At 31.8% G+C, this 12423-nt stretch overlaps 1 protein-coding gene across 1 annotated transcript in view; it reads left to right on the top strand.

Moving 5' to 3' along the window:
* The first annotated feature begins 42 nt into the window (after positions 1–42).
* The window catches only part of LOC121115020 (uncharacterized), a 57951-nt gene continuing 45570 nt past the window's right edge, over positions 43–12423 (top strand). Inside the window, exon 1 of the mRNA XM_071887378.1 lies at positions 43–295. The gene's annotated coding sequence lies outside the window, so the exon portion shown is untranslated. The remainder of the gene's footprint in view (positions 296–12423) is intronic.

Raw genomic sequence — 12423 nt, forward strand, 5'->3', positions numbered from 1 at the left:
TGGGCATTTTGCCATATAAAATGTTCAGCTATTTACGCAAACGTTGTTAGTAGTCGTAGGATTTGTAACTAATTCATTGCCTCTTAAAGTTCCTAATCGTTTATGTGTATTATTATGTACACATCTGTCCTTTAATTGAACTTTGTCTTATCTTATTTTGTTGAACGTTTATCTTCAGAGTGTTGCTCTAAAAATTTGTCTACTTCAAAGCTATATATCTTATTCAGTCGATCTCTACTAATTGTGCTTGTTGAGTAATATTTGAGTGAATAGTATATGTACACACATACCAAAGGTAGGTTAGGTCATATATTATTACTATAATTTTGTGTTATGCAACATATTATTTGTTCAATACTTCGTCCGAGTAGATGTAGAAATTCATTCTGTTATTTTAATTCAACATCAAGTATATTATAAATATTGAAATTTTTGTATATGTGATGCCTCATTATAAAAAAAAATATTGAATAAAAATCCAGAAAAGGAGAAAATCCCAATTTATTTTTGACATAATATATAGTACATATAGCCCAATGTTTCATAGACATATGTGAGTTAATTATAGGCTTATACGTGGAAATATAATGTACGGGGTACGGTGAAAAAATGTTTACAATTTAAATCTAGAACTTTATCTAGGTGTATTTTATCAACCAGTTGTAATAGGGTATGTCAAATTAAAAATAACTAATATAATGTATTGGCTACACTAATCATTAATGTAGCCACCTTTGGCAGCAATGCTGGCTTCCAGGGGGCCACGGAAGGCATTTCACCCATTGCCGATATAGTCATCAGACATGACATCCCAGTGCTAGTTGAAGGTGTCCTTGAGGGTGCTGATATTTGGGTGACGGATGGTGCAGGCCTTGGGCATAATATGTACCCAAAAAGTGAAGTCCAATAGGTTGGCATCTGGTGAGTAGGGGGCCAGAAAGGCAAGTTGTCCTCCAACCACTTCTGGGCTTTTTTGGACATGTGTGCAGGCGCACCGTCCTGCTGGAACAACCCGTTCATGGACGGGTAGTTAGTCTGGACCCATGGTAACAATTTCTCTTCCGTTGGTTCAGACCAAAAAGTGTGCGGACCGAAATTTGTTGCCCACGTTCAGATAGCATGTATTCGCCTTCTAAGACACATGGGAAGATCTATTTTTTTGTTCATTTCATTTTTTATTATTTGACTCTAACAATTTTACCGCATTCACAAAATTTATGTAGCAAAAACAAAGTGTAAAGATTTTTTCGCCGCACCTGGTACATAATATCGTATTTGAAATTCTTCAAAGAGTTTTATATTGATTTTTCCCTTCTCAATTTTTTTTCTCAAAAAATTATTCTAGACGTAACGTTGAATTATTAACAAATCTTGACCAAATTAACTGTAATATGTGTTCAGATCTGCATAGTGTGATCTTATGAATATAGTTTTTATAATACGAAGGATGTCTATTTTCCGGGGAAAATATTCTTCCTTTTTTTTTAGACCCATATTAACTAAATTAAAAAGTTTCATTCAAAAATCTTTAAAAAATTTCTCTGTGTTAATGGTTGAATAATGAACCATTCGGAAGTATTTAATTTTCTACTAAAATTACAATTGCATGGGGGTATTGATCTATATTTTATTATATTGATGAATTAAGTTTTTATGTTGGATAATATTCACTGTATTATATAATGGATTATTTAGTTAAATGATCACTATTTGCAAGAAATCTTGGTAATTTGCCATTACATCAATTCTTACACGTTCAGGACGGACTGCAGTAGGATACCTAATCCGTCAAACTATTGCAAGGGCACCAATGGTTAAAGTTATTTTAAATGTGCCCATACTGATTGTATGTTTTATTGGAAGTGTAGCAATAAATGTTTAATCATTATTACATCAATTCTTATTTGAACAACTGATTCTTAGCCAGAAATAGAAAAATATTAACGAGTTGGGGAGACCAGGGACAGTTGCAACCCTTTTGGCATGGACATGGTTTAATTATATATAGAGATTATATACTAGTCAGTAATGTTTCTACAAATTGCATTTGTATGTCGCAAGTGTTCCCGTAGCTTTAAACAACCTTGTTTTTGTAACATTGGTGTAATAAATTTTGTAGTATTTATCAGCCTATTAATGGAGAGTCATTCATAGAAGGGGTTGGCTGGAGGGGATGTAGTCCCCCCTCCAATTAATGATTTTCACCTTTTTACTAGAATTTATTTTTGTCATTCGGGCAAATTATGCAGAAGAGCAAAAAATTTAATTTTGAAATTTTTTCCCAAAAAATTAAATTTTTTGTGAATAGCTATGGATTTTTGAATTTTTTTTGTGATTTTGTGAATAGCTATGGATTTTTGATTTTTCTTTTCCAAAAAATTTAATATTTAAAATTTCATTTTTGAATTTTTTTTAAAGAATATTTCCTTTTTTCACACAAATATATATATATTTTTGCAAAAAATTACCAAGTTTCATTTTTACAATTTTTATTGTATCTCCTATGCTCCTCCCCCTGACACTAGTCCTGAAAAATATTTTTTTTATTTTTTTAACTCACATCCTATTTTTACCGATTCAAATAGATCATGGGGGTCACCTTTCCCCTCCCTTGTCAGCGTACTAGCAATCAACCCCTCCCAAATAGATAAACGTGATTATATAGATTACTCAAAACGAGCCATTCTCGATTTAAAAAAAATCAAGTCCACCTATGATATAAGTCAGTGATGAAAATCTAGTGTAGAATGTGTCTGTTAAAAAAAAGAAACACAAAATCAACATGGTAACCCTGACAATTTGAAGAATGTTTAGAGGAGATATCGAATATTACTCATGACGTTTCATTAGATCAGCTACAATCAGGAAGGAGAAAAGGAAATAAAAAAGGACATTTGCTTAAATTACTCAAATGTCGACCCTCAATTTTATTCTGAGTCTAACAAGGACTGACAGTTATAACTCCACAACTAACCCTCGAGGTTACTCTCCGTCTTTTATGAGCACATACAAATGTTCAATCAGGTTTTTGAATATAATTAAATCTATTTAGGAAAGGCTGCTCACTACTCAGGAATTAAATAATAATGACAACTGCTAAGCAAAAGAAAATTCATTCTTCAGATTACCAATTCCAAAAAACGGGCCAGCAAAAAAATTCACCGGATTTTCCTTATGGGTTATATTTATATCGTAACCCTGAGAGGATGAGTCTTTTAAAAGAAGTCTGAGACTAATAAACTGTCATAGTTTGGCTACTTTACTCAAGGATACTTTATATGTGGAACATGTAATCCTTTCTTCTTCTGTTTATTTGACTTACTAAGGGCTATTTTGAAGAGTAGCATAGTTATGAAATAAATGAGGTAATAGGATAAAAATAATTGTGTAATTCATGGTTTCTTAACCAGTGTACCACAGAGTGCCGTCTAGTGTACCGCGGAGGTAGTAGTACAAGATTATATTGTTATTTAGTAAAGTGAACAGGTAAAACCAAAAGGAGTTAAGATGCCAACGGCTGCAAAACCAAAGCCTATGATGGTTAGACACTGAGACAGGATATAATTAATTATAATTGAAAAAAACACAAAATAAAAGATCAAGCGAGTTTTTGTAGTTGTAACCAATTTACAATTTGCTTAATTCTCTTGCCTTTCACCACTACCTTTTTATGAGAATCCGGGATTTTTATTGTGACTGTCATAAAATCAAAGGCAAGGAACAAAATGATAGGAACTGCGAATGCTACTCTGCATGTCAGCATCTCACCCATCCCACCACGACATGATCCTATTATTTCCTAGAAGCAAGTCCAAATGTCTCACTCAGGGTAAACAGAATATGTATTTTGGGTATTATAACTAACTGTGGCACAACACAGTTTATTATTTTTAGTATAAACATGTAATGACTTTTACTCATTTATTTGGGAAGGTGTTCCACGGAAATCTTTGAGCAATCAAACTCAGGCCTTCAGTTGTGAAAGATTGAGAACCCCTGGTGTAATGAACGTCTTAAGAAATTAAAATCTTTTTTGGGTTGATCTATTCATTTTATGCTATCCGAACATGCTATGTTAATAAAGCAAAGTTTATTGGCTTGATTGTCAAAGGAGAAATCATTTTGAAAAACAAGCGTTTGTATCTATAGTTCATTACATAAAAAAAGAAAAAAGAAAATGACTACATATAAAAAGTTAGGTCTAACAACGAGCGTGTGTAGATAAAGCTCAGCGCTTTATAATAAGAAATAAAATAACAGGGTATCTAAATTTAGGGATGCATTTTAGAGTGTAAGCTTTGTTGTTGATGTTGGCAACCTGGACTTTTTTATTCTATCAAGCTGTTATAATAACTATTATTTTATTATTTAGAAAATAATTTTAAGTATCAAATAATTAGGTTTGAAATTGTTTATGAAAAACGTACAGTAACATTGAGGATTTCTTGAGGAGTTAATTTCGATATTAATAAAGAAAAACTATAGTAATAAAGGAGGTTTATCTGTCCGTCGATGCCTAATAACGTCAACCATTACTATCGCTAGTATACTAATAAAGTAAAGTTTGTTAATTTGTCTGTCAAGCATCATTGAAGATCGTAGAACTATGTGGCTACTTGATCTATAAAATAACGAGCTTGTAATCAATAATAAAAAGTTATTTAATCCCTTAAAACGTTCATTACATCATTATTTTAACACAATTTTTCCTTTCTTTTTATAACTTTTCTACTAATAAAAAATAGCCTTTAGTCAAGAAAACGGAAGGATGAAAAGAGTCCGTGTTCTACGTATAAATTATTCCTTGCTAAATTAAAAGCATTTGTTTCTAACCCATTTTATGTGAATACAATGAAAACGAAGTCAGTTTGAGGTCATTCCTATTAACAAAGTCTCTGTTGCAGTGTACATATTAAGTAGTGTGGATATTTTTAGTTTTTTGAAATGTCACAGACTATGTTTGTATAATATATATTAGTTAAAAGGTGCGTTCTCTACAGTGTTGGGTAGCAATGCATTATTCAAAACTATACTATTGTGGATTACTACTTGAAATTGATTATGTCACCTTGCCAAAAAAATTTGAATGCTATATCAAATTCATATTTATTGTATAAAAAAGGTATAAACATGACCTGAGTCGTTGCTATCTCTCATCATTTTTTGTTGCAGGGGAGGGGGGAGGGGGTTAGTGCCCAAAACTATCACACAGTTACATAATTACTTTTATAAATAGTTTTATTTTATAGAGGAAGCAGAGGGTGCTGCGTTGCAGGGCTAAATCACCAACCTATATAATAACTGGATACTCAATAGGCCAAGAAAAGGAAAGTAAACTGTCGGCTGATATTTATGTTATATCTATACTTTTATTGTATCACGTAACCTTTCATCCAAAAAAGAAACAGAAAAAAGGAAAATCATCTGGTGGTTAGCCAAATAATCAACCACACCAACTGCTATTTATCGATCATATACTCCCTGACTATCACTCTCATATTATTTATTCATCACTTTTAAAAATGAATTACATATTATTAAAATCTACATAGTATTTGATTCGATACTGTATTATAATATTGCTCAGGGATATTTTTTTATAAGTGAAGCTATAGGTATATTATTAATTGTGTATGATAGCCAAACTTTCTTCATAGGAATAATAAAATGGCCAATTATAAATGATATAAACGACAAGGGATGAATAAGAAATTGTAGTCCTGTCCTTTTGGAAACAGAGGATAAGTATAGAATAACTTATTTCTTCGTTTATTCGTCAAAAATAATAAATTATGAAATAGCCAACGTATTAAGAGAGAAGGTATTTTTGTCTTACCGAGGTAACGCCGTTACATTTGTAATAAAAAACTCCAAGTAGTAGCGGTGTTTATGTAGTAGTCAACAACTGAAAGACGAATCGCTCTTTTTCTCTATTTTTATTCAATCGGTTGTGCATCCAGTTATTATTAAAGATGGGCTGTTTGGTCAAATAAATTACTGTTTTGAGATTAGAAAAGGAAAACAGTTGGTTGGTTTTCCTTTCTTATTTTTTCCTTAGTTATTATTTATTAATATTTCTAGTAGAACGTCTCCCTCTAAGAAAGACTATAGCTTGCCGTTTACCGACCTAATATTTAATATAACTAATTTTATTATTATAAGTCAAATGCCTTAAAATTTCAACCAATCATAGGTTCAGAACACTGATTAGCGAAAAATACACATCGGCAGTTGACAACAAAATAAAGTGTCAAATTTCTGTTAGTAAGATAACAATGTGTTTAATGTCCAGCACGTATTGCCAGCTGATGCAAGGCGCTCGTATCCCAGCAAAACCTCATAGACTTTTAATCGATAATTATGTCTGAGAACATTATGAAATGTGAAAAATCTGAGCTCAATACAAAGTTTATATCCCAAGAAAATGATGCCACGGTGTAATTTGAATTTTTTGATAGAAATTCTGACTTCCTCTTAGTGTTTCAATTTTAGATCCTGTCAAGTTTTGAAGAAATATAGGGCACCCTAGTGGCCATTATTGTACATCAAACAGTCCCTATGGAATTATTATTTAATAATTATTGAGAAGTGATCACAGCTTAACAATAGCAAATTCAACCAATCAACTTATAGAATACTGATTAGGGTAACAAAAAAACAGCCCCTCTACCCCAACCACTGCGGATACCCATCCCATTCTAACTTGCTTTTGTGTTGGAGGGTTACACATGTGATACAAAAAAAAAGGCTGGTTTTGTTTTAAAACCTATATTTCTAGATATGTTAAATGAACTGAAAATAATCTTGAATAAATATCAAGAGAAAGAGAAATCCCTGACCCCCCTTAAATGCATACCGCCTAATATTTCATCGACATATTTGGTCAATTATGCTCTTTATATACAAATGTCTGGAATGATTTGAAATACCAATAATGTATATCCCATCCATGGTTAATGTATGCAGAGTGCGACTTATATATAACAATTAACATACATTTGTTTAAGGAATGGATTTTCTCCTACACTAATCATCTGTTTATAATAAAAACCAATGCCAAATAAAAGCTGAATAAAAAACAAGTACTCATTATTGAATGAAATCGCCTTTGGCGTCAATAAAGGCCTCGATTTGACCTACGAAACGAGAGTAGGTCTTAATGACAGTCTCTTTTCGCAGATTCCAGAATTCCTCCCGGATCCTGTACATTAGATCGTATCTTGTGTTCAGGAGGATCTGTTGATGTGTCTCTCAACTGACACCCACACAATGAAGTCCATGGGATTGAGCTCTAGTGAGCTGAACTATTTTAGCATGATAACGCCCTTTAAATATGATCTATTGTATGATATATTTTTAAATGTTTGCAACTTTTCAGCCGTCTTTAAAAGATTAACCAGAATAGTTTTTAGTATTAATAGTTAAGGAATACAAATGCAATGCAGTCTCAATTTTGGGTCAAATAATTCTAACTTACTTAATTGTTGAATAGAAGGACCACATATTTAATTTGAGATTTTTAAATGGAAAATTATCAAAAATGCACAAATTTAAAAGATGAGACTGAATATTTTTTGTTCCTACAATTTTTCAGTTTGAAATTATTCAGTAGATATCATTTATACTTCATTGATATAAGGTAAAATAATAATATAAATAATCACTTTTGCTTCTAATAATAAGTACTCGTTATAAAACGAAATTACTTTTCAATTTAATAATATGGCATTATTAATTTAACGCCTGCCAAACCTACTGTAGTAAACATTATATATAACTTAAAACCCCCTTTATTACTAGTATGTGTCTTGACAACAAAATTAAAATAAATTTAGAATGAATATGTGCCAAATTATTTTTAAAAGAAAGCTTAGTATATTTTTTGAATATCTAAAACTAGGTATGACGTCTTTTGATGATGATTCAACTTCAAAAAGGTGATACCTAATGTGATCCTTTGTAAGTAAGTTTTGTAATCGAGTAGGATTATTTATGATATTGTATGACTAAGGGACTGTAATAGCCTCTCTACGATTGTCTATAATTACCAATGCTATCCCCAAGACATTAAAAATAAATATTTTGTATTTTTTTGCCAGTTGTTCATTGGTCTATTCATACTCCTTATTAGTTTTTTGAACTCTAATTGGTTGAGCTGAAAAAAAAAAAAAAAAAAGCTGTGAATATCTTTTCTATTAAAACAAGAATATTCTTAAGAATTATGAAAAAATGAAGTGATTAGCCAGTTAGTTTGGCTATAGTTTGGGCCTTATTGTAGGATCTAATAGAGATGGCTCAGTGTCAATGCTAAATATAATATTTCCACATGACGTCGTTATTCTAGAAGTCAGCCATCTTGAAATTTGATATTAAAAAATGAAGATGCATTTGGTTAAACGCTGAATATCTCATAGCATTAAATCAAGAATATTACCAACCATTAGGGAAAATGACGTGATTAGCTAGGTTGGTAAGTTAATTTTGAGCCTTATTCCTTTTTCTAATTGGAGGAGAGTTTGAGAGATGTGTCAATGCTTTAATGATGGAGATGTATAAAACTTATCCTAGAAAGCGGGAGAGACCTTATAAGTTGGTACCTGAACCTGATTTTATATTTTCAAAGGTTGTTGTCATTATTATTTGAAGACAGAACCTCTAAGTATAAAGTAATAGCTAGAGCGTGTGCTCATGAAAGACGAAGAGTCCCAATGATTGCTGGCTCGGGAGTTCTAAGTGTAAGTTTTTGTTGGATTCGAAGTAGAATTGAGGATTGAGAACTGGGTAACTCCTGCTCATGTGTTTGCCTTATTTGGAGTAGGATTTGTGTTTATTTCCTTGTTCTCACGGGTTTTTGCAGCTGACTTAATAAAATGTCATGAAAGCTAAGCTGCTCTTCTACTAAACATTCCTCAAATTGGGAGGGTGACTACGTTAATTTTCTATTTCTTTTATTTTTACATACAGATGGAATATATATTATGTATATAGCAAAAAAACGGAATATTGTAGCTATTATTTTATATAATGGACGGAACTTCATTAAAAACTGGTTGTTGTCAAGGTTAATAGAAATACGAGGGTATACCCTAACGCGTGTAAGACTGATGTTTGACTTCCGCCACACTTTTTAATAGTGACGTCAGCAGTCGGTACGATACATCAGATTGAAAATTCGAGCAAGCCCGAATACATTATGGTCTAACCTAAACCTTTAAACCAACTAGCCCAACGAGCACAAAAACAATAAACGTGGTGAAAAGTGTCTGAGTCAGAATTTACTTTTTTGGCCCACCAGGGCAGGGCAGTATTTTGCTCTCATTTATACCTTCAAGAAAATAACAACTCTAGCTATAAGCTGGAATATATTCGTGTATTAATAATAAAAAACCCAGCTAGATTTGAGTCACAAGTGTAGAAAGTATAAATAAATAAAATAACTGTTAACTATAGTTTAGTTATTTTAGTTATATATTATGTGAGATGATGAGATAAATGTATGGGGGTCTTGTTTGACATCTCTGCAACTTCTCCTTCAGAGAAGGAGATGAGATTTTGGACCATATCAATAGTAATTTTAGAGAAGAGCTCTGCTATATAACGGACCCTACAAGTACTGTATGGCTTTGCTTCCCAATGTGGGATGATATCTACTGGAATATTAATCTCCATGGTCCCCATTTTTTTGGAAAAGTTTCATTCTAAAATTCACCAGGAGGTCCTTGATAAGGATGAATTCTTTTTTTTTTCTTTTCCGAGAAGGTTTCAAAATTCGAAGCTCCATTTTTAAATCCTTCATGTAATAATTTGTTGGGGTTTCTCTGGAGGTGGAGAAACTGATGCAAATTCATGAGGTTATATCAGATGTAGGGACAGCTCAATACTGGTCTGTAAAGGGCATTGCTCTTTTTTTTTTAGACGGAAAAGAGGGCAAATGGACCCCGGACTACAGTTGACAGATATTGATGGAACCTTCAAGAGGAGGGTACAGAAGAGACCGTCATTAAATTCAGAGTTTATTAAGTTTTTAGAGTTTACCTCAGATGAAGGATATATATTCCATATGAAATCAAAAGAAATAAAATTTATTAATTATGCTTGAATTTGTGTTCCTTCTTTCCAAATTGTTTGCTGTAAAGCTTTTATTTGTTTAAGATACTCACTTCACACATGTATCACCATCGCAGAGGATCTTTTGATGAAGAATCCACCCACTAGATGTAAAAATAATTAGTCTCCAATGATAATATAAAATAGTTAAAACAATGTATCTACCATTGACAATTTTAATTTATTTCTTAAATGGTTTGCTATTAATCGTGTGTTCCTTTAGTTTTTATTAAGTTAGATATCTCATTCATGACTATTTAATGTACCTATCTATTTGCAATTTCAATTCATATTAAAACATTATACGGTCACATATTTTGCAAGCTCCTGGTGGTATAAGAGCACATTTAAGGTCAATTTTCCCTGGAAAAAATTCTTTATTTGTAATTCTTTGTGTATAACCACTTATCATATTACATGGGAAAGCTAGGTCCAGAAGATATATTGGCAGACAATGGGAACGAGTAAATCACTTCAAAGAAACGTGGAGGTTAAAATTCACTTTATAAAACCTAAAATATGAATATAGATAAACATAAAACAAGTGTTATCGTCTTAAGTATAAATAAATTAATGACTTCATAGGAAAAGCGAATTCTTGCGAAAAAATATGAAAAATACTGACTATACTATTTCCTCAGACTAACAATGCTCAATGCTCTACTTATTTTAATGCTTTAGTCTAATTTTGTATTTCTATTAACCTTGGGTTGGGTTTAATTTGATCCCCGGAAGTCGCCTACAGTAATGAATATTCCAAGAAGTTTTTTTTCAGTAAGAGAAATTAAATGTTAGTAAAATAAGAATAACAATTTGTATCTTGCTGAAACTCCAAATTCCTGATAAAAAGGTTGTTACTAACGAAAGATTAAGAAGTGCAAACAACAAATTTATATTATTTAATATATTATTCACACATAAATCAGCTGACATTAAAATGTGTAATAACTTCCCCCTCAAGCAACCTGTTATGTATGTATGGCTCATTTTGAAGTGCCTTCTACCAGTACAAAGCATTATTTTCACTCATATTATACAGAGGCGTCCTCAGGAGTTTTTTTTTTTTTTTTTTTTTGGGGGGCTTAGTTTGTTGGAATTTAAAAAAAAAAAAAATTTTTTGAAAAATTAAATCACAAATATTAAATGTTCTGAATTTTTTTTTTCAAAAATTCATAACTATTCACAAAAAATTAAAATCTTTTGAAAAATAGTTCAAAAATTCACAGCTGTTCACAAAAAAAAAAAAATCAAAATTCTATAGGTATTCGAGTAAAAATACATTTTTTTACTCTTCTACACTTCCTCCAGCCCTTCTTCTGCGTACGCCTCTGTTATAGCAAAGTAATTCAGTATATCGATTGAATTCCTTACTAAAAACTTAAGAGTCTTTCATGCACGATAATAGTTTGGCATTATTTTTAATTAAAGATTAGCTAAAGCCTTTATTATCCTAATAAATATTAGATATATCCAGGATTATTATATAAATGGATTAATGATAAAATCACTTGTTGCTATCTATATGACGTCATTTTACTAGGATTATTCTATGCAAGGTAAAAATTTGGAAACCAATTCATCTTTATTTCCATATAATTATAAGTACAAAATATCAATTAAAAAAAATGGAAATGTTGAATATTTTAATGCATAAGTAACCCGATTGCAAAAGAACCGGAATAAATTTTTTTGTTGAGCACTTGAACACAATTCTGCGCTTCAGATTTCAAGATTTTCCACCCACATATGAATGCGAAATTGCAAAATGCTTTTTTTAAATATACATATACATGTTTCATTTAGTAGCCAAACACGGCCATAGAGTCATCAACAGAAGATTTCAAGCCTATTATATTTTTAGAAGCAGAACGCAGGTGCGCTATTGTGATGATTTTGATGAACAACAATCTGGATATTAGCAATGCTGAAGTATCAAATTTGACAAGGATGGACAGGAAAAGGGTTGCGGGGCTCTACTCCCTGTCAAACATCCAAAAGGACTCAGGATTGGCTTCAGAAGTACGGCTATGACTGAGTGTCCAAGGTTATTTCACCACCTAGCTTTTTTATCTCGAGCTACCTTGAACCAAAGGTTAGTAAAGGTCATTATGCCACCAATCGTACCGGAATGCAAGAATTTAGACCGGACTAGGATTTCTAAGACCTGTGCACTGTTCAGGGCCCAAATCGAGGCCGTTATTGTGACTAACGAAGGCTACATTGAGTGATATATATTCTCACTAATTCTATTCCCTGCTCAGCCCTTTTTTTTTTTTTTTTTGAATAAATCTTTATTAAATGACCATTTTTTGTTAA

Source organism: Lepeophtheirus salmonis, chromosome 3 (assembly GCF_016086655.4).
Source record: "Lepeophtheirus salmonis chromosome 3, UVic_Lsal_1.4, whole genome shotgun sequence".
In the NCBI taxonomy this organism is placed as follows: Eukaryota; Metazoa; Arthropoda; class Copepoda; order Siphonostomatoida; family Caligidae; genus Lepeophtheirus; species Lepeophtheirus salmonis.